We start from the raw sequence: 24,138 nt of genomic DNA on the forward strand, positions 1-24,138 counted from the left end.
TAGTAAAGAATGTATTATCATGATGATTTTGTGCCGAATTCTGAATTTAACTGGTAACCAATGTAATTTTTGTAGGATAGGAGAAATATGCTGCTTCATGGGAGTAGCCATGAGAAGCCTAGCAGCTGAATTCTGGATCAGCTGATGACAGATTCAGGTAGACCCATGTATATCCCATTACAGTAATCTATACCTGAAAAAATCAGTGCTTGCAGTACTGATCGATAATCGTGAAAAAAACAGCAGGGGGTGAAGTCGTTTTAGTACATGTAGTTTTAATCTTAGCCATGTAGTCTTAATCTTAGACTTGAAGTGTTCCAGTATGATTAAAGCAGATCTTCAGGATAGATATGCAAATTTATTACCCCTCTTTTTGTGTAATAAGGCCTAGGGCATCAGCATCCTTTATCTTTACTTACAGTATCTATCTTCTCCAAGTCTACTGCTTATCATATAAACTGCACTCACCTGTTCCTTCACTTGCAATATTCCTTCCTTTACTTGCCATACCAAATGTTGAGTTGTATGCCATTCTCACCTGACTTTCCTTTATCCATTCCATAAATTAGCGAAGCAAGCTAGACAACTGCACAAAATGTCAGACACCTGTAATGATGCTCTCAAAGGAAATGCCTATGTTCTTTTAGACTCCCCCCAAATCAGCCCAGAAGCTAGTTTTCTGTTACAGTAGTTGGGATGTGAGTCTGTGAAATGGCTGGTGATTAATTCCCAGGGTCTCTGTGTTAGAACATGTTTAACTGATGAAGCTAAAGATAGAAATCAGTTAAGTGTTTATTTTTGTGACTCTAAATCATCTCAATTTAGAAGAATTCTCTTTTTACAAGAAGTTAATGTAATATGACCCAAATAGGAACTATTTTAGAACTGAATCACTACTTCTTCTTAACTTTGGAGGTTTTTATTTTTCTGAAATGTAAAAATACTCTTCCAAACTGAGGGCAATTGAAGCCCTGACTGATGCTTATAAATCTTACTTTTCATTTATTACTGAATATTGTCTCCTTACATTTTTTACATTATTTTGAAGCACTGTTTTTAACAAAATTAGATTTTTTTAAAAATGTAATTAGTTGTAAAATCTGCAATATAATTAGTTTCAAATAGCCTCTTTCCATATGTGAGGTATAATTGCCATTAATGTGGTACCTGGTGTGAGGAGCCAATCCCCTGATAGTTCTGTTGATGGAGTCTTCTGCCCTTCAAAATTCCAGACCTTGTAGAATACCCAGCAAGGAACCTGACTGACATAATATCCTTCATAAGACTGGGCCCGCAAAATAGAGAATTAATTCCCAAATGGTAAAATGCAAATAAAGAGAGTGCAGGATTACAAATGAAACTCTTTTTTTTTTTTTTTTAATTTGCACTTGACAAGAAGTTTAGACAGAGCAAATCATTATTATCAATATAGGGCTGTTTTGTGGTAATAACTTTAGCTTGCTGAATGTTTCATAAACTTTAAGGTCATGAAATTCACTATTAGCTCATGCACTATAACCACATTAGAGTGCATTTATGGAGAACTGCTTACCTCAATACCATAGATCCCACTGAGTTTACTTTTCCCTAAGGTTTTTTTCAAGACAAAGCTGTTTTTTGGCTGACATACTCGGCTCCAGCATGCTGTGCTACCACTGGCTCGCATTGAGTCTCCTGCTATTAAGTAAGTGCCCATCATCTCCTGATAACGTTAGATTGGTTTAGAATCCTATAAACAATTCCTAAGGCTTTTGCATGCCAGGTAAAAAAAGATAGCCACAACTTCACATAGGGAGCATTAAAAACCCAACAGGGTAGATTAAACATGATTAAGTTTGTAGGTTAACCAGAAAACCAACTAATGAGGTTACAGGTCTCCACTGTGGAAAAGTTTTCTCATTGTGGGCTTCTTAGGGGAAGAAAATGCATAAAACTCCAAGCAAGAGGCAGAAGATTAACATATTTCCATTAATATTTAATCGTTTTTAAGTGCTAAATAAAAAACAGTCTCATCCACAATTACAAGCATTTCCTTTGCTTTCACACGCTTTGCTGCCCCAGCTATGTGTCCTAAGGTGCAGACTGTGGACACTAAATATGAAATATTTTTTGGCATTTTATATCAGAAATTTTAGGCTGGCCTTATTCCAGCCATTATCCTTTCCTGGCAACTACTGCTTGTTTGGACAGTAAAGTAATTTTGTGCTGATAAGTTAGTGGTTATTAAGTGAGTTAATTATGTACCTTTTTTTGCTAAATTGTCTTCCATAATTATAGAATAACCGAAATTGATGATAGCCATATTTGTGTAATTTGGATTGTTTGGTTAACTTTTACCTTCTAATTTTTGCTCCCCTTCTCCCATCTGTTTCTGGATGTTTTACGCCTATTAGGGTTTGTATTTTTTTTTAAGGTATATCGGATTTTCTTGTAAGATGGTCAAATGAATTTATTTTGAAATGTAAATTTTAAACACCTACTTTATTTGCTGGTATTACTGACGTCGGACAAGTATGAATAAAGGTCAACAGATACGTTGTAGGTGATATTGTTTTACTGGACTAATTTAAAACATTGGCAATTAGCTTTTGAGAGCTATGTTCATTTTATAAGGTCAATGCAAAACATCAGATAAAGCTTGCATATTTAAAAAGTTTCAACAAAATTGCAAAATAAATAATTTCTTTGTTTGATTATGGTATTTCTTCTTTAGTATCAACTCTGCCGAACCCTTTCAAAGTCATTTGAATTCTAAAGCATGCAAAGTTTGCTCCTTTGTTAGATGTTTGACCTAAACCAGTGATGATGAACTCCAGTTCTCCAGTGCCACAAACAAGCCAGGTTTTCAGGATATCCACAAATATGCAAATCTTTCTCATGCATATTCATTGTAGATAGCCTGAAAACCTGGCCTGTTTGTGGCACTCGAGGACTGGACTTCGCCTTCCCTGACCTGGACTCAGGGATAGTTGACATTGTTGATTTATTTATTTATCACATTTATTAATAACTTCTATCAGCTACTCAAAGTGATGTGCAAGCATAACAAATATTTAAATGCCTATAAATAATGGTGCCCCACAATGTCCAAAAATATCATAACTCATCAAAAACATCAGAAGCACTGAAGTATACATAATAAATCGTAACCCAAACTTAAAACCTAGCCTCTCCAATCCTGTAGCCAGTGTCAGACTGAGAAAAGTTGATGCCCAGGGAAGGCTAGTAATTCGGTCCAACCCCCTCCAGTAATTCGGTGCTCTGCCCCTTTAGTAATTTGGCGCCCCCTCTTCATTTATTTATTTATTTATTTATTTATTTATTTAGTGCTTTTATATACCGACATTCATGATACAGATCATATCATATCGGTTTACATGGAACATAGGGAAATAACATTAACATAGCCAAGGATAAACGAAAGTTACAATAAACGAAATAAACGAAAGTTACAATCCATGACCTCTTATGCCCTGTGTGAGAGTGCAACATTGCTTTCTTGTAGCTCCTCCCTTTTTCTCTCCTCTCCTCCCGTTACCTCCTTGCAGACCAGTTCCCGGGAGGTGGAGGATAGCTCTGCAGGCCCAGTCCTCCGCTGCTGCCATCCCCTCCCCTCTCCCTCAGAAACGGGGGCAGGCACTCTCCTCTATTCTGTCATAGGCCATTGTGTCCTGCGCATATGTAGTCCTCTCCTCTGCTCAGATGCTTCTCCTGATGCCCTATTGGATGGCACTTTGGGCATTTGCCCAGTTGGCCTGCCCCTTAATCCAGCCCTGCCTGTTACCACTCCACTCTTAAAAGTCCACTCTCCCCATCATTCTGAAAAACACTTACCTCTCACATAAAAATTTACCCTGCTGGAAAAGCCATTCAAAATAATCATGCTTCAATAGATTTTCTAAACAAATAATCCTTTTGAATACAATATGCTCTGGGACATTTATTCAAAAGTTTTGGGTCTATCACTGAGAATGCTCTAATTCTTGTTCTTTGTAATTGAGCTTCTTTCACTGAAGGAATACACAGCAGTTCCTCTTGCAAAGATCGCAGTGCCCGAGAAGGGGGTATAGCCTGATAAACACATCCACAGATATTCAGGACCCAACCCATTCAAAGCTTAAGTGTCAAAATGTGGATTTTAAATTGCTCCATGTATTCAAATTGGCAATCAATGCAATGCCTGTATCAACAGGATAACATGATCTCTATACCTCACATCCATCAACAATTCTGATTGCTGTGTTGTAGACGAATTATAGTCTCCCTAGGGCCACCCGAAGTAGCCCCAAATAGTCTGCATTACAGTAGTCCAGGTGAGATGAAATTACCAGCAGCCAGACTTTCAGTCAACAGAAAAGCTCTTAATTAGCGACCAAATGAAGATTTTCAAAAAGCCCCTGTACTGTAATTGAAACTGGAAGATTGGAAAGACAGACCAGAATCAAGCCACAGGCCTAGATTTCGCACAGCAGGGGCAAAGAAAAAATGCAGCTAAAGCACTTTGTGAGGCAATCTATAGGAAACTTCCTCAGACTACCTTAAGGGACTGGGCACAGCTGTCTCGCCTGGTCCTCCTTAAGATCTAGACCCACAAGGAATTCTGGGTGAAGGGAGGAGCCCCTCAGCAGAGTATAAGAAATCAGGGCCTAGAAGGGTTAAACAGGCCCCAGGGAACAGGCAGGAAGCTACTGTGTGAGAAAACCTGCTATGTTTGATGACTGTGCTACCAGAGCTTTAAGGTGAGCTGCATCATTTGTGTGTTTTGTTTTGTACTTCATGTTTCACTCTAAATAAATTGCACAAAAGGAAACAGCCAGAGTCTGTCTCTGTATTCCTTCTGGCTGTTCCCAAGCCACTATCGCCCAAGTGACCACACACTCATATTTTCCCCATCATGTTCATACAGAATACGGTTTCTGTTATCAACCTACATGTGTTTTTTTTATTTTGAGTTTAACCAATCTGCTCCCTTTTACCTTTTCACTGATTGTTTTTGTTTTTTTTTGTATATAATTTTTTTATTGAGAAGCTACTGTCTGAAAGGACTTAGATACTATAATATATCAAAAGCAACAATCAAAATACATTCCTCCCCTGTATTTCAAATTGATTGAAATAACGTTCAATTCTTAAGTTTAAACAACCCTACCCCCATCCCATCCTCCCTTAGGCCCATGCCCTATATCAAAATACTTAATATTAGCTTTTGTCTAAATAATATACATTTTAATGTCAATTACATGTTTTTAATTTAAGAAAATTAACTAATTTTCTCAAACTTTCCCAGTGTTATATAATTTTGTTAATCTCTCAGATTTAGCTGACAGGTGAACTAATATGTATTAGGATCGTTGGATTAGCAATCACCATTCGTATATACCAACTTAAATCCAAAGAATCTTAAAGTGTTTAACTAAATGATGAAGCCTATTATGATGGTCATATAATCAGCGTTCGATTGTTGGTAACAATGGTTTATGTGTCGTAAATATATATAATTTTGCTAAAACATATTTGTATGATGCTGTCAATTAAACAAGAATATGCCATTCCCTACAGCTATTTTCCAATGTTGCAAAACAATTCTTAGAATAACAATATAGCAGCATAGCATCATTTTCGCATGTATTTCTACTTACAGTTTTAAGGGGAAGGCTTAGCAAAACTAATTCTGAGTCTGAGGCATAAGAACAGCAGGGATAGGCAACTCTCGTCCTCAAGTACCAAAAACAGTTCTGGTTTTTAGGATATCCACAATGAATATACATAAGATAGATATATTTGCATATAATGGTGGCAGTGCATGCAAATATGTCATGCATATTTATTGGGGATATCCTGAAAACTAGACCTATTTGCGGCACTCAAGGAATGCGGTTGCTTATCCTCGCATTAGATTAATCATAACTGATTAAATACAGTTTAACACTATTTTCCAAAATCTATAAATTGATGCCAATGTCGTGACTAATATACTTAATTACTTTCTATCTAATACCCCCTTTAACAAATATTAGAAAAAGAATTCCACAAAATGTATAAATTCTAGAGAGTGTAAGATACACTCTATGGATGATCGTAAAGGATATTAACTTAGAGTCACTATCCCTCACATAAATTCTCCACAAATGTAAGGTTTCTCGTCAAATTGTCTTGTCAAAACTGATCCCTAAATCCTTCTTCTAATCTTTCTTCAATTTATCAAAACCAATTTCACAACCTTTTTAAAAGACTTGGTTAGAAATAACTTAAGAAGATCCAAGTCTTAATAAATTTATTCCAAACAGTAACTAACCATGAATGAATTTCTCTCAATTTTCGATCGCCAAGGCTTATTCTCAGTTGCAAGTATGTCCAATATTCTATTTCATTCTATTGGAATTCAGATTGAAATTAAGAAAAGGTCTACAGGCCTCCTATTAACATAAAACTGTCTTAACTCCCTTTTCTTCAGTCATTGCCAGTAACAGGGCTTTTTAATCAAATGTCAGCTCTGGGTTTCACCACAATGGGCCTCTAAAGATTTTCCCAGCACTAGTATAAATAGCTTTTGTATTTCATACCATATTAACCAAGAAGATTTTAAAATAGGGTTAGAGATCACTATCCGGCTTGCTTTTTAATATATTTTACAAAGTAATGGTCTTAAATATTCTACTTCAATAATCACCCAATCTAGCCTTTTTTCTAATGGCAAATGAATACCCAGTTGTAAAATCCAATAATAGAATTTGACATTTGAGAGCCCCAGCTCCATGGCATTTTGGAATAGCTGTAAAACTCCTTTATTTATTTTCATTTATTTTCCCATTCAAAGAAACCAATTATATACTTATTTTTTTATCATCAGGTAGTACTCATCCTCAACATACAAGGAAAGTGCAAAAAGAGAGAGTTTAACTGAGCCTGTGATATTATTTTGTCATCCAAAGCAAGGGTAAATGTACAACCCAATATAATTCAAATTCTCCTGTGATACATCTTCCTGAACCTCTTCTCTTCTGGCCTTGTTCTGGTGCTTCGTTCAGCTCTGCTGTCCTGTTCCAGGGTTCCTGTTCCATACCTCTCTCCTGGGTTTCTGGTCCTGAGCCTGCTCCAATGCATGTCGAGATGCCCCCCAAGCTAGGCCTGGTTTTACCTGCCTTGGCTCATGTAAATATGGAGAACAAGTTTTTATTCCTCCACCTGGATTGGTGGACAGCCCCTGTAAGAGGGACTGTATTCCTTAGCAGCCCTCCATAGCTGCAGCTCAGAGCCTGTGTGTACTGAAAAAGGGCTCAAGCAGAAAATGGCTGCAAACACGATTGGTTCCCCTCTGGTGCAGAGAGGGCAGTTTTAGTTGTGATGGCATCTCCTGCAGAGAGAAAAAAGGGTCCAATTGGATAAGGGAAAAGCCCATGGAAAGGAGCTCTTGAAAGGAAGGAGCAGAAAACAGGCAGAGAGAGAGGGCTAAAAAAAACAAATAAAAACAGATCAGTGTTTCTGCTGGGACGTTTGCTGGTGACTGTGAGGTTTGAGAAACTAGTTTGTCTCTGTGAGATTGAGAAACTGCCAGGGTTGCTTGTGTGTACAAAAGGGAAAAGAATCTAGTTTCCAGTCCCTGCTGAGAGAGATATCAGAGGGCTGTTTGTGTTGTGTTCCAGTGAAACTGGAGAAGAGTAGGTAGGGAGACAGCTACTGATTGGATCCAGCTCCCGCAAGAGACCACTAGAGAACTTCTTGGCACTGAAGAAAGAAGATCAGTGAGCTAAGTCTGGTGCACCACATAAATTAACATTTTCTGGCCAGAAAACACATTCAATTTATAGACCATATACCAAGTTGACAGAAATACAACATTTGAGTGATATTGCTGGCAGAACTATTTACCTGAAAGTATAAAAGCAGAATATTAGTGCAGAACCTAGAAAAGAAAACAAGATTTTAGAAAATGATTCTTATTCTTAACATGTGCTTATTTTTGAGAGTATAGTAAATGAGCAAAATCCTTATCTGACAATTTTGAACTGTTGCAGTACCTAGAAGGAAAAGATAATAAATAAAGGTTTTGGAAATTGTTCAGAGTAAGCCAAGCACTGCATGAACAATATGTGTTAGTGTTTTCCATTAAAGTGTTAACTGGTAAAGAAAAAGGGGAAAAAGTAAAAACCTTGTTAAGTGTTGGCAATATTGTTTTTTAAACTTGTTTGACATTAATTAAACTTATCAGACTTCTTTAACCACCCTCCTGCCAGCCAGATACCCATTTCAATAATCTGGCATTGGAATAACAATTCTAAATTTAACTTTTGAAAGTGGCTGTTCATTCTCTACATACATTTTTTTTTTTAATGTAAACTTGTACTTTCCTCCTCCTCCAGATCTCCAGGAGAACCATAGACCAGGTGGTGTACCTGTAACTTTTAACAGACCTGGTAGGGGAGAGGGCAGTTGTGGGACCCCACTCTAGTAAAGATCTCTGTGACCCACCATTTGTCCTATGCAGCCAAAAGTGTGTACATTATGAAAGTACGTGCACCTTTCCTGGCAGCTAAAAATCCACTTGCCCAGATCTGGCAGGCTTGGTTGGGTTAACTCTATGTTTACCCATGTTAAGGCTCCTAAGCTTTTGAAGTTTTACCCCATAGTCTATAGATGAAAAAGCTAGTAAAAAAACATAAGGCACTCTAAGCCAGTATTTCTTAATCCAATCCTGGAGTACCCCTCTACTTATTCTGGTTTCCAGGATCTCCATAATTATTTATTTATTATTTAAAAAAAAATGATAGCCCACTGCATCCAACTTCCTGCATGGGGTCAGAAAGTAAAACATACATAAAAAAGATGATAATAGACAAATTATTTAATATGCATGAGCTAGATTTCCATACAGTGGAGGCAATGCTTGCAAATCTATCTGATGCTTATTTACTGTGGATATTCTGAAAACCAGATTATCCCAGGACTGACCTGTGAAACACTACGTTAGGCAAATGCAAACCCAGTGACAGAGAGGAAGGGCTTGTGCAATGTTCCTTCCTTCTAGACCCTCTTTGAATATGGAAAACATACGCAACCCATGTTTGTATTTGCAGATTTAAAAATAAAAAGAATGCAAATGTAACTTGGGTGGTCCCAATGCTTACGTAAATCTAACATTTACAGGAAATGTGGGTCAAGGGGCAAGGTTTGGTAAAACGAATATAAATGCAATCTGGTGCACTGCCAAGATAGGAGATAAAGTAGGGATATTTGAGAGCATCAGGAATGCTTCCAGTATATCATGCATGTCAGTGGCTTTTCCTCTAGTCAGTGAGGACAAATGAAGAACGAGAAAATTGTCCCCTAAAATACTAATGTGCAAACATTCTTTCTCCATTTTGTTGCACGTTCTGTGCAAATAGTATGAGCTGCTGGCATCATGTACTGGGAAACTTTATTTCCCCAGAGGCCTTGGTCAAGCCTGACTCCACCTCCAGTGTGAAATGGCCAAATGCTGGTGCAGTGCGAAGCAGAATTCTGTTTCTTTACCCTGCTGTTTACTCCTGCTCCTTCTAGCTTCCAGCTCAGTTGGAACCGGGACTGGGACTGACACCAGGAGCTTTCATTCACAATTACCCAGGGATTTCTCCCTCCACCTTATTTTATATCCCCCCTCACAATTCACTTTGTCCCAGTCACTGCAGAGACGGTCCCTGAGATCAGGGGCCATGCGCCGGGGCTCCTTCCAGAACCTGCAATCCTGGGAAATAATCCAGCCTATTAGATGTTAGGGGTGTGCATTCGGATTGACCGCATTAGTAAAACGCAACTCATATTTTTTTTTTACTTAAAAAATTGATTCGACATAAACGATCGGATTTCCCACATATCGAACATAGATATGTTCGATATGTGGGAAATCGCGATTGTTGAGCCAAAATAAAAATATAAACCCCCTCACCCTCCTTAATCCCCCCCCCCCCGACTTACCACAACTCCCTGGTGATGGAGCGAGGAGTGAGGACGCCATTTCTGCAATCCTTGGCGAGAAGCCATTGGTGTTGAGCCCTTTGGCAGGAGGACCTACCTGTGGAGTGGCTCTTTAAAGAGCTGGTCTGTCGGCAGCCCCCAATGACATCAGCATGGAGCGGGTTTAGGGCCAGTTTCTGTTGCGATGCTGGTGCTGGGCTGAAAGTGGATTGCGGGGAGGGGGGAGGGGCCCAGGATGGAAGAGGGGCACTACTACGTGCACCCATGCTGCAGCTTTCCTTCCCAGGGAAGAGGCACATGGTCCCTCAGAGTGGATCTTCAAAGAGCCATCTTTTGGTAGCTCCTGATGAAGTCAGTGGGGGAGGTGTTGGGGTGCTGGGATGTGGGTTGATTTCAGAGTGAGGGAGACACAGGAGGGAAGAGGAGTGCCACCACAGTCACCCCTGCTGCAGCTTCCTGTCCCTGGGAAGGGAACAGTTCATTCCAAGCTTTCCAAAACCAACTAGATGGCTTCCTAAGACACCAAAGCAGGTTTTAACAAATGAGGCCTGGCCCTCAAATTGGCAATTGCAGCTGCTAAAGTTGGATTCTTCACCACATTTACCACTACTCCAGAGGCCAAGTGTCTCACCAAGATCTCCAGAGAATCTTCAGGAAAGTATCTATCTACATTAGCTTTTCACTTTCCTGATTCACTGCCTGCAGTGCTGGATTATGTCTCAGTCTTCCAGCTCCATTGCTCAGCGTCCCAGCTTTTGTTGCCCCCCTCAGCCAGAGCCCCCTCCCTTCCAGACATGAACCCAGACGAAGGACTCTTGCCACTGCCACTAATGTCTCGAGCAGGAACTGGAGGCATTGCTCTATCATCTGGACTCAGCGTTGTCTCAAACTCCAGTGGTGGTGTGGGGGGAGGGGCCTATTCCTCCAGCCTCAACTGCAGCAGAGACATCAGACGGCTCAGGAGAGAAGCATAACACAAAGGCAGTAATCGTAACTGCTGCCGGGAGGTTGCCGGAGGCCCAGAGAGATGCCTTTTCATGCTCCCCTTCCATTTAACCATGGAGAAAAGATAAAAAGGTAAAGTTTGCAGCACCGAGAGGAAGCTCAGTGAAATGCATCCCCCCTCAAGCCTCCATATAAGATCCCCCCCTCGATCTATCTGTTCTGAAAAAAATGGAACCATTTGGCTAAACCTAAAACCTGTACCCAATCTGATTTTGTATTCCAGTTACAAGGGAACTTTGTACTATATTTTTTTTTGGGGGGGGGGGGGGCAGCAGTTTCCTTCTGTACTTTTGGGTTTATCAAAACCATCCTTCTGTGGGCTATGGCAACACGAGACTTCTTTATAACTATGTGGTTTTCCCCTCCTTCCCCTCATTTTGTGTTTCCTCCAAGCTTTGGCCAGTCACTGCAGCAATAGTCTTTGACTTGGGGCAACAGACTGCAGCTTCATCCATTAATAGGAAGCAGAAGCCTGATGTTGGATTTGAACCCAGGTCGTCTGGTTAGCAGGGCACAGCACTTCCCACTGAGTCACCTGGCCAACCTCTGATAATGTTTTACATAGTAATTTAATAACATAGTGGATGATGACAGAAAAAGGCCAGCGGCCCATCCAGTCTGCCCAGTTATCCTGTCCACGCTGCTAAGGATACATCCTAGCTGCCATCCACAGAGTATGACCGCCTGCAAGATTTCTCCTTATCCAGGTCAGCCTTTTTTTGTCTTCCTCCACTGCACTCTGATATGTTGGATAGGACAGCATACAAGATCCCCACTTAGCATACGAGATCTCCACTTAGATTCCCCAGTGCCCACCCTTCCCATGTCTAGTCAGAATAATCTAAATACCCAGCAATTCTAGCATGACCATTGCCCAGACATCCAGCCTCCTAGGGCCCCTGTGTAGCCTGCCAGATAGCCAGGCCTGAGCGACTGGTTTCTGCTAGGTTTTCTGGTTATTGCTTCTAAATTTTTATGTTGCACTTGTGTTACTGTAAGTACTCTGGTTAGAGCATCATTAAAAAAAAAATGAAATAGTGTTACTGAAAAAAAAAAAAGATATGTGCTTTTCAGTATCAAGCACTGTTTCCAGTATCAGGAGGTCACAGAAAACAGAGGGAGGCATTACAATAGGTTCTGAATGGTAACCATTCTGTACCTCAGTACAGGGGCTAGGACTTAAGAGGATCTCACCAGGCACTTGCTAGCCTGGATTGGCCATTGTTGGAAACAGGATCCCTGGTTTGATGGACCCTTGGTCTGACTCAGTAAGGCAATTCTTATGTTCTTATAATCAGGAGAGAAGTTAAAGGTTCTTTGAATGGCTCAGATGTCTGTATTTCACAGGACTGAAACCTGTCTGGTAGTCAGAGATGATAGTGCTTTCTATCCAGCCCTTATTCATTCTACAGGAGGTCAATACTGAAAGATAAATGCCCATGTGAGTTCCGGATAAAACTTATCCAGCTAACTAACATGGGATATTCAGCAACACAGCTATGCCGTTCAATATCTCTGCACAAATCATCACTTATCTGGGTAAATAGTATTCTACAGCTAAATTAAACCTGCTCTATGGCTGGTCTAACTTATCTGTTTAACTTAACCGGATAAGTTCAAATATCCATTTAAATTAAGTGGAAATATAGTGCCACCCAGAAACTCCCATTACTATCCCATAGAATATCCAGCTAACTAATTAGCTGGATAAGTATTTTTCTGGCTAATGGAGAATGCCGATCATAGCCGGATATTCAGCGGCCCCCACTTAGCTGGATAAATCACTGCATATCTGGCTAAGTAGCTTTGAATATCAGCCTCTAGAGTTTTATGCTAAATGACTTTTTTTTAACTGCACAGAATGAGAAAAATCCTTTAGTTTGCTTGCTTTCAAACACCACTGTTTGTATTTTTCTAGCCCACTGCATAATGCTGTGCTAAGTGCAAGTATTGTTGGTAATGCAACACAGAATGTAATGAAATCATATCCATAATTATTTCATGATAGCACATAACTGCCATTTTATCAAGGAAATGAGGGCAAAACCATTATGTTCCTCTTAAGACAGGAAGATTAGAAATTGGTTTCTGTGGCTTGATGTTATATTCAATTAAAAAAAAAAAAAAGACCATGCATACTGTATAATTGATGTAAACTTACTACACTAACATTTTGTTGACTTTATCTACTAAGTAATCTCTCCTCCCCTTCGCCAACCATATTTACAAAACCAGTTCACATTTAAGCCTTAAGGCACAATTATAGTTTGCCACAGGAATTTTCTAGGATGACTGGCGCTATCCAGCTTCCAAGTAACTGATAGGGATACCTTCTACCTTTTCCCCATCCAAGCACATGAAACTTAATACCAGTTTTTCTGAAAAATAAAGGCCCAATGGTCTGTCAAGACTGAGTTAAAAGGTTTACTTTATATTAGATGGTTTGTCTCCCCTTGTAAACATTTTTAAAGCAGTAGTACTAATTGATAGCTTTAAAATGATATGGGGGATAATGTACTAAAGTATGTTAAGCCTTACCATGTGTGATAAAGGGGTTTTCAATAATAAAAAATGACTATAACCACATGCCACATAAATTATTTAAATATGGAAAAGAAGGTATCATATGGAAGTACTTTTTTTTTAAATTGGTACAAAGGCCCAATTTGACAATGTATGTACAGTTATAATCATGTACCCAACAAGCATACACTAACAGATCACATTTGCCGATGACACAAAATTATTCAAAGTTGTTAAATCACAAGAGGATTGTGTGAAATTGCAAGAGGAGATTGCAAAACTGGGAGACTGGGCATTCAAATGGCAAATTAAATTTAATGTGAACAAGTGCAAAGTGGTGCACTTGGGGAAAAGTAATCCAAATTATAGCTACACAATGCAAGGTTCCACATTAGGAGTCACCAATCTGAAAAGGATCTAGGCGTCATCAATGAAAATATGTTGAAATCTTCTGCCCAGTGTGCAACAGCAGCCAAGAAAGCAAATAGAATGCCAGGGATTAAAAGGAAAGGATTGGAGAATAAAACAGAGAATATCATAATGCCTCTGTGTGCAGTTCTGGTCATTATATCTCAAGAAATATATAGCAGAATTAGAAAAGGCACAAAGAAGGGCAACCAAAATGATAAAGGGCTTGGGATGATTCCCCTGTGAGGTTAGGACTCTTCAGCCTGGAGAAGAGACAGCTGAGGGGAGATATGATAGAGGTCTATAAAATAATGAGTGGAATGAAACGAGTAACCATTAATCAGTTGCTTAAGCTTTTAAAGAGTGCAAGACTAGGGGACAAACAATGAAGTTATTAGGTGATACTGTTACGGGAGCGCTGGAGGCAGTCCCATTTCTGAAGAGGTTGTGTACCCTTGGGACACGACGCGATTGCAGAGGAACTCTGGGGAAGTGCCGAGGCAGGTGAGGAGTGCCCAAGCACGGGCGAACAGGCTGGAGATACATGAGCCCTGGCCTCTGCCGAACCTGAACGCATCAAAGAGACCCAGCAATGCAATGTTGGTCTCTGGAGTAGCCCTCTGGCCACTCGATAGCCCTTTCGTACCTGCTGTACAGGAACGGCAGATGCGACAGGATGGACAGAGGCTGAGGGCTGGAACGAACAAACTCAGACGAAGACTCAGGATACTTGACGGACTCGGACAAAGACTTAAGTTGCTTGAAGATTCTGACAAGGTTCGGGATTAAGGAGAGTACTGAATAAGTACTGCCCCGTCACGCGCCCTACACAGCCAGTCAAGGCAGGTCACGGACCACGTTGATGATGAAGCAGACTCCAGACTCAGATGCAGACTTAGATTTCTTGGAGATACAGGATGATGGAGAATGCTGAGTGAGTGCTGCCATACTGCGCACTCTACACAGCCATTCAAGGCAGGTCGCGGACCACGCTGAAGGCGAAGCAGACACCAGGTGAAGCAGTGGAACTTAGAATCAAAACATGACAAAGATTCAGGAGAGGCCTGCACTGAGATGCGCCCTCCACAGCCTGTCAAGGCAAGACATGGGCCATGCTGGAATGGAGCAGGTTCTGGCGGAGTCTTAGACATGGACAGAGGCAGATGCAAGGAACTCCGAAGACCAAGGCTGGATTCAGGATTCAGGATACAAGACTCAGGATACAAAGCTCAGGACTTGGAACTCTGAACTCAGGACTCAGAACTTTGAAAGCAAGAGTCTTCCAGAGGCTTGCTCTGCTGACAAGAAGGACATCTGGATATGAGATCATCTGGACACAGGGACATCAGGAGAACAGGACATCTGGGACTTCAGGGGATCTGGAGAAAAGAACAACTGAAACATCAGTACATCTGGAACTTGACAAGATAAAGACACAGGATCAGAAGAGAGACCATGACAAAGAAATAGAATTCCAATGAAGCACATAGTGTCTAGGAGAAGCTGGAATGAAGTGAAGTCCTAAGGAGGACTGGCTCCTTACGAAGCCAACGAAGCAATGAAAACAGGCCCTACTTATAGGGCTGACGATAACCACCCACGATGACATCATCAGGAGGGGCCAGGGGGACTGGCCCTTTAAATCTCAAGGAGAGGCGCGGCCCCGCACCTAAGGAGGCAGGACCAAGGACAGCAGCCATGCTGCAGATCGGAGCAGGAGAGGCACTAGGCCGTGAAGCCAGGCCCAATGTCAGAGGTGGCTCCAGCCATGGAAATGGAAGCTGTGGGCGGCTCCAGCTGCTGAGGAAACACAGGCGTTCGCGGCCTCTGGGCCGCAAAGAGGAAGAGGACATCATCGGTTCCTGCCGCGAAGAGGAATGCTTCAGGATGGCCTCCGGGCTGTGTGGGGATAGCGTCTGCGGCCTCTTGGCCGCAGGGTGGCGAAGTGACATCGGCATCTCCCTGCCGCTGCGTGGCAGCAGGAATGTCGGCGGCCTCCAGGCCATGTGCATGCAAATCTATCTCATGCATTTTAATTGTGGATATCTTGAAAACCTGACTGGCTATGTGTGCTTGGAGCACTGCTTTAGGGATTTTTTTGGGTGCACATAAAAATAATCACATTATTCAAAATATGGACATTCAGGAACCATATAAGAAAAAAGTGTACCTGAATGCAAAGTTTCTAATATCCAGAGTCATTATTCAGAAACAAAAAACAATACAGCCTGTTTCTGATGTCCAAAAACTCTGACACTGACAGTGTTTTGGCTCCAAATCTGCCTACTTCAGATGCCACTGAATTGTTTATTTCATCTTTTACAGCTGAACATGATGTCTCATAGTCATGCTCTGCTGAAAAAAGATGAGCAAAACAATTTTGTGGCCTTTAAGCAGACAAAGGGAGAAAGGAGACAGAGAGATGGCAAGAGGGAGAGAAAGATGCAAAGACAGAGATATGGAAAAAAATGGATGGGTGAAGAAGTAAGTGAGAAAGTGAGTGAGAGGATAAAAGAGGGAGAGGAAAGGGAAAAACAGAGAGATGTTTCAAAGAGAGGGATAGTGAGAAAAAGTGAACGAGAAAAAGTGAGAAAGTGAACGAGAGAGGGAGGAAAGAGACTAAGGGCCTGACTTACTAAAGTTTTTCCCATTCTATGTTTATGGGGGGAAAAAAAAGTTTAGCAAATCAGCTCCTAAGTGAGGGAGGAAGAAACTCCAGAACAGCAAGGGAGACAGATGGACCAGACTCAACAAGAACCACAGTTAAAGAGGCCGTGCAGGCAGAAAAGAACCCAGTTTTGTAAGCCACGTACATCTGTACTGTGTTTCCAATCTGTTTCTGTCCCAGGACAACCTTCGGCCTTTACTCCATGACCCAGAACTAACTGAGAATGGCCTCCCTCTGCTTTTGCTGAACACAACCAGTATTGAGATCTCATCTGGTGGAGTGGTCCTTTCCAGTCCTTGTACCTCCTTTTACAGTGCTCAACAGTATACTGGAACGTCTCCAAACATGGCTGTGGAACAGTCCTCCAGAATCTGTCCTTTGCTGGTTTGGGCTTCTTCCTGGACTCTTTTGCTGGGAGCGGTGATAAGCGTTCCAGGGCTAGGTCAGGAGGAAGATTATTTTCCTAGATGTTGAAAAGACTTTGGCAGATCCTGGGTAGTGGTATCCCTACTCTAAGAATGATGGGGCACCGGCTTCGGAGCTAGGGGCCAGCTTGAAGACCTGAAGCTGGACTGGAGCTGGTCAGTTTTTTTTTAGGCTGGAGCTGGAGCTGGAGCTGCGATTGCTGGAACCAGAGAGGAGCTGGAATCAGAATGGAGCAGGGCTCCGGGGCTTGGAACTGGAGCTGAGGTTCTGGAGCTGCTCCACTCCCTGCTACCTTAAAATACTGAAAGTTTACTGAAAATAACAAAATGCAGTATGTAATTCAGTTCATAAGAGTAAAACAATCAAACCTCATTCCAATGATTTTGAGAAAGAGAGCATTTTTATTAATGTAATCTTGTTGATGGCGTCCTTTTCTTGGTTCTAAATTTGATTACATAATCTCAAGTCTATTTGAATTCCTAAGCATGTGTGGGGATTGGAAGGAGGTCAGTGCCAGGATTAATTGTTTAAAAGAGAAATATATCACTTTCTCAGCCCTTTTCATTATGCCATAATTGATGACTTGTTAGATATACAAATAAAACAATTCAGGTTTAATAAACAGCTTTTTTCTCTCAAATGCCTAATTGTCTTGGAATATTTATTATTCGGTAACATCAGTTAGAAAATGTTATTAAGCTTATTACAGTAACATACTTTTTTATTTTTTTTTACATTTTTCCTTCATGGCTCCAGAGGTGGGGCCCGATAAGAGCAGGCAAAGCTGGTGCAGTAGTATGGAGCTTCTCTGGAAGCAAAGCAGGGGTTCCTGGAGCAGTCTGAAGCTGGAGTTGAGGGTCTGTTTGACTCTGGAGCCAACCTGGAGCTGGAGCTAGTCTGCTGGAGTCTCTGCAGAGCTGCAGCCGGAAAACCCAGGGCATTGCCAACCCTATCCTGCTCTCCTTGACAGCTGTGAAATCACTGTAAAGGGTTTATGCAGTCTGTGAACTGGCATTCATGGGGTTAATAGTTCCTCCTCTCAGAGGCCAAAGTGCAGCTGCTCTTACTGGTGGCTCAAGACAAACTGCTGTCTGAGGAGAAGGATGAGATGGCGCTACTCCGCCCCTCCCCCCCAGAAAAGGCACGGCACAGCTGAAATCATCAATAGGACCAAAGGTGGCGGGGGAGGGGGGGGGGGTTCTTAGTAGTTTGGCCCTTTCAATAATTTCAAATGCTGCAGAAGGCAGAAAACAGGGCTTCCAGAGGAGTTCCCAGAGCAGAAGCAGATAAGAGTGTCAGTGATAATATTTCTAGGAAGCTGGCAACCCTGCTACACTCCCAGGAGCTCTAAGACCTGTCACCCACCTTTTCCCCAGCATTTGCCCCCTGGAGGAGAAGGGTGAGTGGTGAAGGACTGTGAGTGGTGCACTTTCCGGGCAGACCAACGGTATTAGATGCCCTGGGCGATCCTTACAGTCTTGCAACTTCCCTCCCATGGCCCTCACCACACAGACAATTAAAAATGATGCATTTATAACCGATTTTACATGGAAATGGGCCTTCAAAGTTTAGTTTTCTGAAATAAAAATCTCACAACGACATGTATATTATTTTTTACATGCACTGCTATGGTGCCAGCCACTGCAGTGCATGCAGAAAAGACACTTGGAACCTAAATGGTATTTCTCATATTGTAAAGCACATTGAATGTGGGCTTGGCCCTCAGAAAGCCCTAAGTAAACTCAATTATAATATAATAAAGCTCTCATACCAAAACAGCACAAACTGCCAGCATGCGCACAGTAACAGCCCTACCTATGGAAAGGTAATGCAGCAAATATTACACCAGGCCCTAAAACTCCAATACACCTCCCATTAGGAAAACAGAACAAGCTAAACTGCTATAGATCCTGACACAGAAACTACTCACATCTAAAGAAACTGCGCAGGAACCATATCTCGATCACACATGCAGAATACATTCACCAAATATACAATTTTTATTTATTTAAAAATTCTTCAATACCACTTATACAATTGCTTAATTGATCTATGCGGTTTACAATTTGATTACATACATAAATTTCAAAATAAAACAATTAAGTAAAAGATAGAAAATATATACAGACACACTATCAGGCCGATACAGAAAAACGTGCGGGAGAGCCGGCGAGCGCCTTCTCTCCCGGCGCACGCACAGGCCACTGTCCTGGGCACATGATTCAGGAGGGTGGCCTATGCAAATTAGGGCCCGCGGTAAAAAGAGGCACTAGGGACACTAGCAAGTCCCTAACGCCTCTTTTTTGACAGGAGCGGTGGCTGGCAGCGAGTTTGACAGCCAACGCTCAATTTTGCCGGCGTCGGTTCTCAAACCCGCTGACAGCCACGGGTTCGGAAAACGGACGCCGGCATAATTGAGCGTCCATCTTCCGACCCACGGGCCGATTTAAAATTTTTTTTTTTTTTTTTTTTTTAATTTTTGGTGCCTCCAACTTAATATCGCTATGATATTACGTCGGAGGGTGTACAGAAAAGCAGTTTTTTCTGCTTTCCTGTACACTTCCCCTTTGGCAAGCGTTAATTTCTGAAAGTAAAATGTGTGGCTTGGCTGCACATTTTGCTTTCTGGATCGCGCGGGAATAACTAATAGGGCCATCAACATGCATTTACATGTTGCGGGCGCTATTAGTTTCGAGGGGGTTGGACTCGCGTTTTCGACTCGCTATTACCCCTTACTGTATAAGGGGTAAAGCTAGCACGGCAAAAAGACGCGTCCAAACGCATCCAAACGCGGGCTAACTGTATCGGCCCGTATATAGTTAAAAGTCATAAATAAGAAATATGAAATTAGCATGAGATATTAGGAGTATTCCCAACAAAGGTAAAAATGAAGAAACATGAAACTGCAACTATGTGATATTGTAGGCAATAGTGCAAAAATATGTTTTAGTGCTTTTTTAAATTCTTTACTATTTGATATAGTATTAGGGATGTGCAGCCCGAAAGTTTATGTTCATAAGTCCATAAGTCGAATGGGGGGCTCATTTGCGGTCAATATGGACATATGGAGAATTCCATAAGTTGAGTCTATGTCCATATGTGCAAATAAAAATTTAAATAAAAATTTAAACCCCTCACCCTCCTTAATCCCCCCCAAAACTTACCAAAATTCCCTGGTGGTCCAGCGGGGAGTCAGGAAGCCATTCCTCCCAGTGGTTTTGCGAGGAGCACGTGACGTCCGCGTCACGTCGATGACGCGGCCGTCACGTGGTCCACCGGGATTTCGCTCCCGGAGCCCTCGTTTTGAACAAACTGAACTTTTGGCCAGCTTGGGGGGGTCAGGAGGCCCCCCCAAGCTGGCCAAAAGTTCCTTTTGGGCCCAACGAGGGTTCCGGGAGCAGAACCGCGATGGACCACGTGACGTCGGCGTCACGACGGAGTGACGCGGACGTCACGTGATTCCCCTCGGGTCCGCTCCCGGGACCCTCACGGAACTTTTGGCCAGCTTGGGGAGTTTTGGTAAGTCTTGGGGGGGGGATTAAGGAGGGTGAGAGGTTTAAATTTTTATTTAGATCAACAATCGTGATTTCCAACGTATTCAACATAGCTATGTTGAATAAGTTGGAAATCCGATCGTTTACGCCTCATCATTTTTTTAAGTTAAAAAAAAAAAATAAGTTGCGTTTTCCATTTAAGTTCAAAACGAATGCACACCCCTATATAGTATAGACAGATGCATGCAGACAAAAACTGAACTGGAAATCACAAGAAGCCAGACTCTATGCAGTGCAACAATGGAAAAATGGAAACAATACTCTTCCTCATAAAACATAATAATAAAATCAAGAAATATAACACAGCAATCATAATAATAAAAACATAGTACTAAAAAAGAATACATATTTCAAAACAGCTGACAAATAGATCATCATTCAATAAACTCATTAATTTTTTTTTAAATTTCAAAATATTAGACACTTCAACCACCCCCCAATAATTAAAAGCAATAACAATAAAAAATTGCATGCTCTCCATACCTGGGAACTTTGATTTCCAGTCACCCCGAGATTGTTATGGATTAGTGGGGGAAGGGGGCAGTAGCATCCTAGGCAGCCATGTACAGGGGCGGATTGACCTATCGGGGGATCGGGCTTCCCCCGGTGGGCCGGTCACTCCTGTCACGTGATTTTTTTTTTTTTTGTATTATAAAGTTTCCAACCAAAGTATTAAGTGGCGCCGCGAGCAGTGGTATCCCAAGGGGAGCCAATGCCCCCAGGCGCAAGGAGGCTCATGCAGCCGCTGAGCAGCGACAGACAGATGGGCAGGGCCATGGTGAGGCTCACGTCACCAAGGCCCGAAGAAAAAGATCGCGTTTAAATGCACCGATGCTCCTCCTCCTCCTTCCTACCTGTGCAGCCCTGGAAGTAAACGTTGCCGGAGCCGCGTGGGCAGGAAGGAGGAGGAGCATCAGCACGTGCAGAAGAGGAGCAGCAGCCCGAGAAGAGGAAGAGGCCCAGTAGCAGGGCCACCGTGGCCCGAGAAGAGGAAGAGGCCCGGTAGCAGGGCTGCCGCGGCCCGAGAAGATCAGGGCCGCTGCAGAGCCCATCCTGCGGCGACCCGCGAAGAGGAGGCACAGAGGTGAGAGAGAGGCTGAGGGTCTGTAGAGTGTGTGTATGCGTGTAGGAGATGAGTTGAGAAATTGTGTGTGGGAGTGAGGATCTGAGTGTTCGCAGAGACAGCATGTGAGAGCCTCTGTGTGTGTGAGAGAGACAGCATGTGACAGTGAGAGCCTGTGTATGAATGATTGTATGAGAGACAGCATGTGACAGTGAGAGGGTGTGTGTGTGTGTGTGTGTGTGTGTGTGTGTGTGTGTGTGTGTGTGTGAGAGAGAGAGAGAGAAAAGCATGTAAGAATGAGAACCTGAGTGTGTGTTTGAGGGAAGAAGATGGAGAGAAAAGGAATAGAAAAAAAGACAATATAAAAGGAATTGGCAAAAAAATAAGAAAGGGAAGGTGGAAAAAAAAAAAGCCTGTGACCAACCGATTAGAAAACTAAGATCAGCCAGCAAAGGTAAAAAAAAATAAATTACTTTTTAGTGATTGGCACATGTAATCTTTGGGAATGTGCAAGAATAGCACTTTCTCTATGCGGATCTCACAATGTACGAGATCAGCATGGAGAAAGTGGAAGCCCACGGGGCCTGCACAGAGGAGGCAGCAGAATGGGCTTCAGTGTCAGTAGCAGCAATCGGCACCTCCCCAATAGCCATGCGGCAGCAGTGACAGTGACAGCAGAGGAATGAGAGAGGTTCCGAGGTTGTTGGCAAAAGAAAGAGAGGGGGGTCTGCCTTTAGTGTGTGCATGTGTATGAATGGGACTCTGCCTGGGGGTGTATGTGTGTGAATGCATCGGTGCCTGCCTGGGGGTCTGTGTGTGAGAATGAATGTGTGCATGCCTGGGGGATGGGGAGGGAGTGGTGTGAAAATGAATGGGAGCCTGCCTGAGGGGTCAGTGTGTATGTGTGTTTATGTGAGTGTGAGAGCATGAGTATGTATGAGAAAATCCAAGCGAGTAAGAGTTTGTGAGTGGGGGTGTGTGTGTGTGGAGGGGGAGTGTCTTAGAGCCTGAGAGTGTGTCAGTGTCAGTCAGAGCGAGAAGTTATGGTGGGTATAAGAGCATGAATGTGTATGTATGTGACAGTGTATGTGTGAGAGAGAATGGACATGTGAGTATTTGTGTGAGAGAGAGAGGATAACCTCCTAATCCTCGACAATATCAGGGTGACTGGAAATAAAAAGCTCCCACAGAAGGGGACAGCAGGGGCTTTTTAAAATCCTTATTAGTTTTAATTATTGAAAGTTATTTGATATATGTGCTGTTTTGAAATATTTTATTAGTGTTTGGGACATTGTAAAAAATGTATATGATTTTAATTAATAGAAATTCTATTTATCAGTAGTTTTAAAATATTTTTTTATTATGGTTTTACTATTATAACTGATGCGTTATGTTTCTTGATTTTATTTGTTTTATGAGGAATGGTGGTCCTATTTTTCTATTGTTAATATATGTAGTCTGGCTTCTTGGAGTTTCCATTTCAGTTTTTGTCATTTGTGTTACTTCATTTTGTATTCTGTATTTGGTGAGAGTTTGTGTTCTGCATGCAAAGACTGAGATGAAGCATTCTTTTAGCATGTGGTTTCTCTGTAGGGATCTGTAGTAGCTTGGCCTGTTCCGTTTTCCTGATAGGAGGTGTATTGATATTTTAGATTCTGGTGTAATATTTGTGGTATTCTTTTTCATAGGTGGGGTTGTTATTCTTTGAGTGTTGGAAAATAGTACTGTGTTGATATGGGAGGACCGTACCGAAATATAGGAGTGTGTACATATATATATGTAAATTATATTGTATATGTAATTGGGTACCCATGGGCCAGTATGGAGAAAAATCCCCTGGACCACTATTTTCCCACAATCCGCCCCTGGCCATGTACTCTATCCCACGTACACATACCATACCAATACATTCTTCCTCCCTCTCTAATTCCCACCCTTTCCCATCTTTTCCTACCACTTACCTCTTCTCCTCAGGCACAACCTCTTCTCTTTCTTCCACACTTACTCATCCCTTTACCTTCTTGCTCACTCATTCCCTTCACTATCCTCTTATTCCCCCACCTTTTCTTCCTCTCTCTTCTCACTCAACCACCTTCCCTCACACAACTCTCCCTCCTCTCCCAGATCATTCACTCTCTTCTCACCCCTCCACCTCTCATTCCTTCCTGCTTATTCACCCCTTCCACCCTTTCCCTCCTCTTTCACCCGCTTCTTACCCTGTCTTCCCTCTCTTCTCACCTCCTCATCCCTCCCATCTCTCTCACCCTTTCCCTCTATTCTTTCATACTTACCCCCTTTCTTTCTCCCTCAGGCCCTTCCCTCCCACTCAGCCCACTTCCCTTCCTCCCTCTTTTCCTCCTACCTTTTCTTTCTGTTGGTGGGGTGGAGACACCATCAATGATACCCTGAGATTCTTCTGCTGACCTGAGGGTGGTGGGAACCCTGTGTGAACGAGACTCCTCTGCAGACCTATGGATGCGTAATCAAGCTGCACCGCGCCAGGCTCCTCTGCAGCGATGTGAGGGGGGTGGGAACCCCCG

General features: G+C 42.2%; 1 long non-coding RNA gene across 1 annotated transcript in view; it reads left to right on the forward strand.

The window, feature by feature from the left end:
* Nucleotides 1-4,657: 4,657 nt before the first annotated feature.
* The window catches only part of LOC115086202, a 37,062-nt gene continuing 17,581 nt past the window's right edge, over nucleotides 4,658-24,138 (forward strand). The window contains exon 1 of the long non-coding RNA XR_003855148.1: nucleotides 4,658-4,739. This is a non-coding gene — a long non-coding RNA (uncharacterized LOC115086202). The remainder of the gene's footprint in view (nucleotides 4,740-24,138) is intronic.

This window comes from Rhinatrema bivittatum, chromosome 2 (genome assembly GCF_901001135.1).
Source record: "Rhinatrema bivittatum chromosome 2, aRhiBiv1.1, whole genome shotgun sequence".
Lineage (NCBI taxonomy): Eukaryota > Metazoa > Chordata > Amphibia > Gymnophiona > Rhinatrematidae > Rhinatrema > Rhinatrema bivittatum.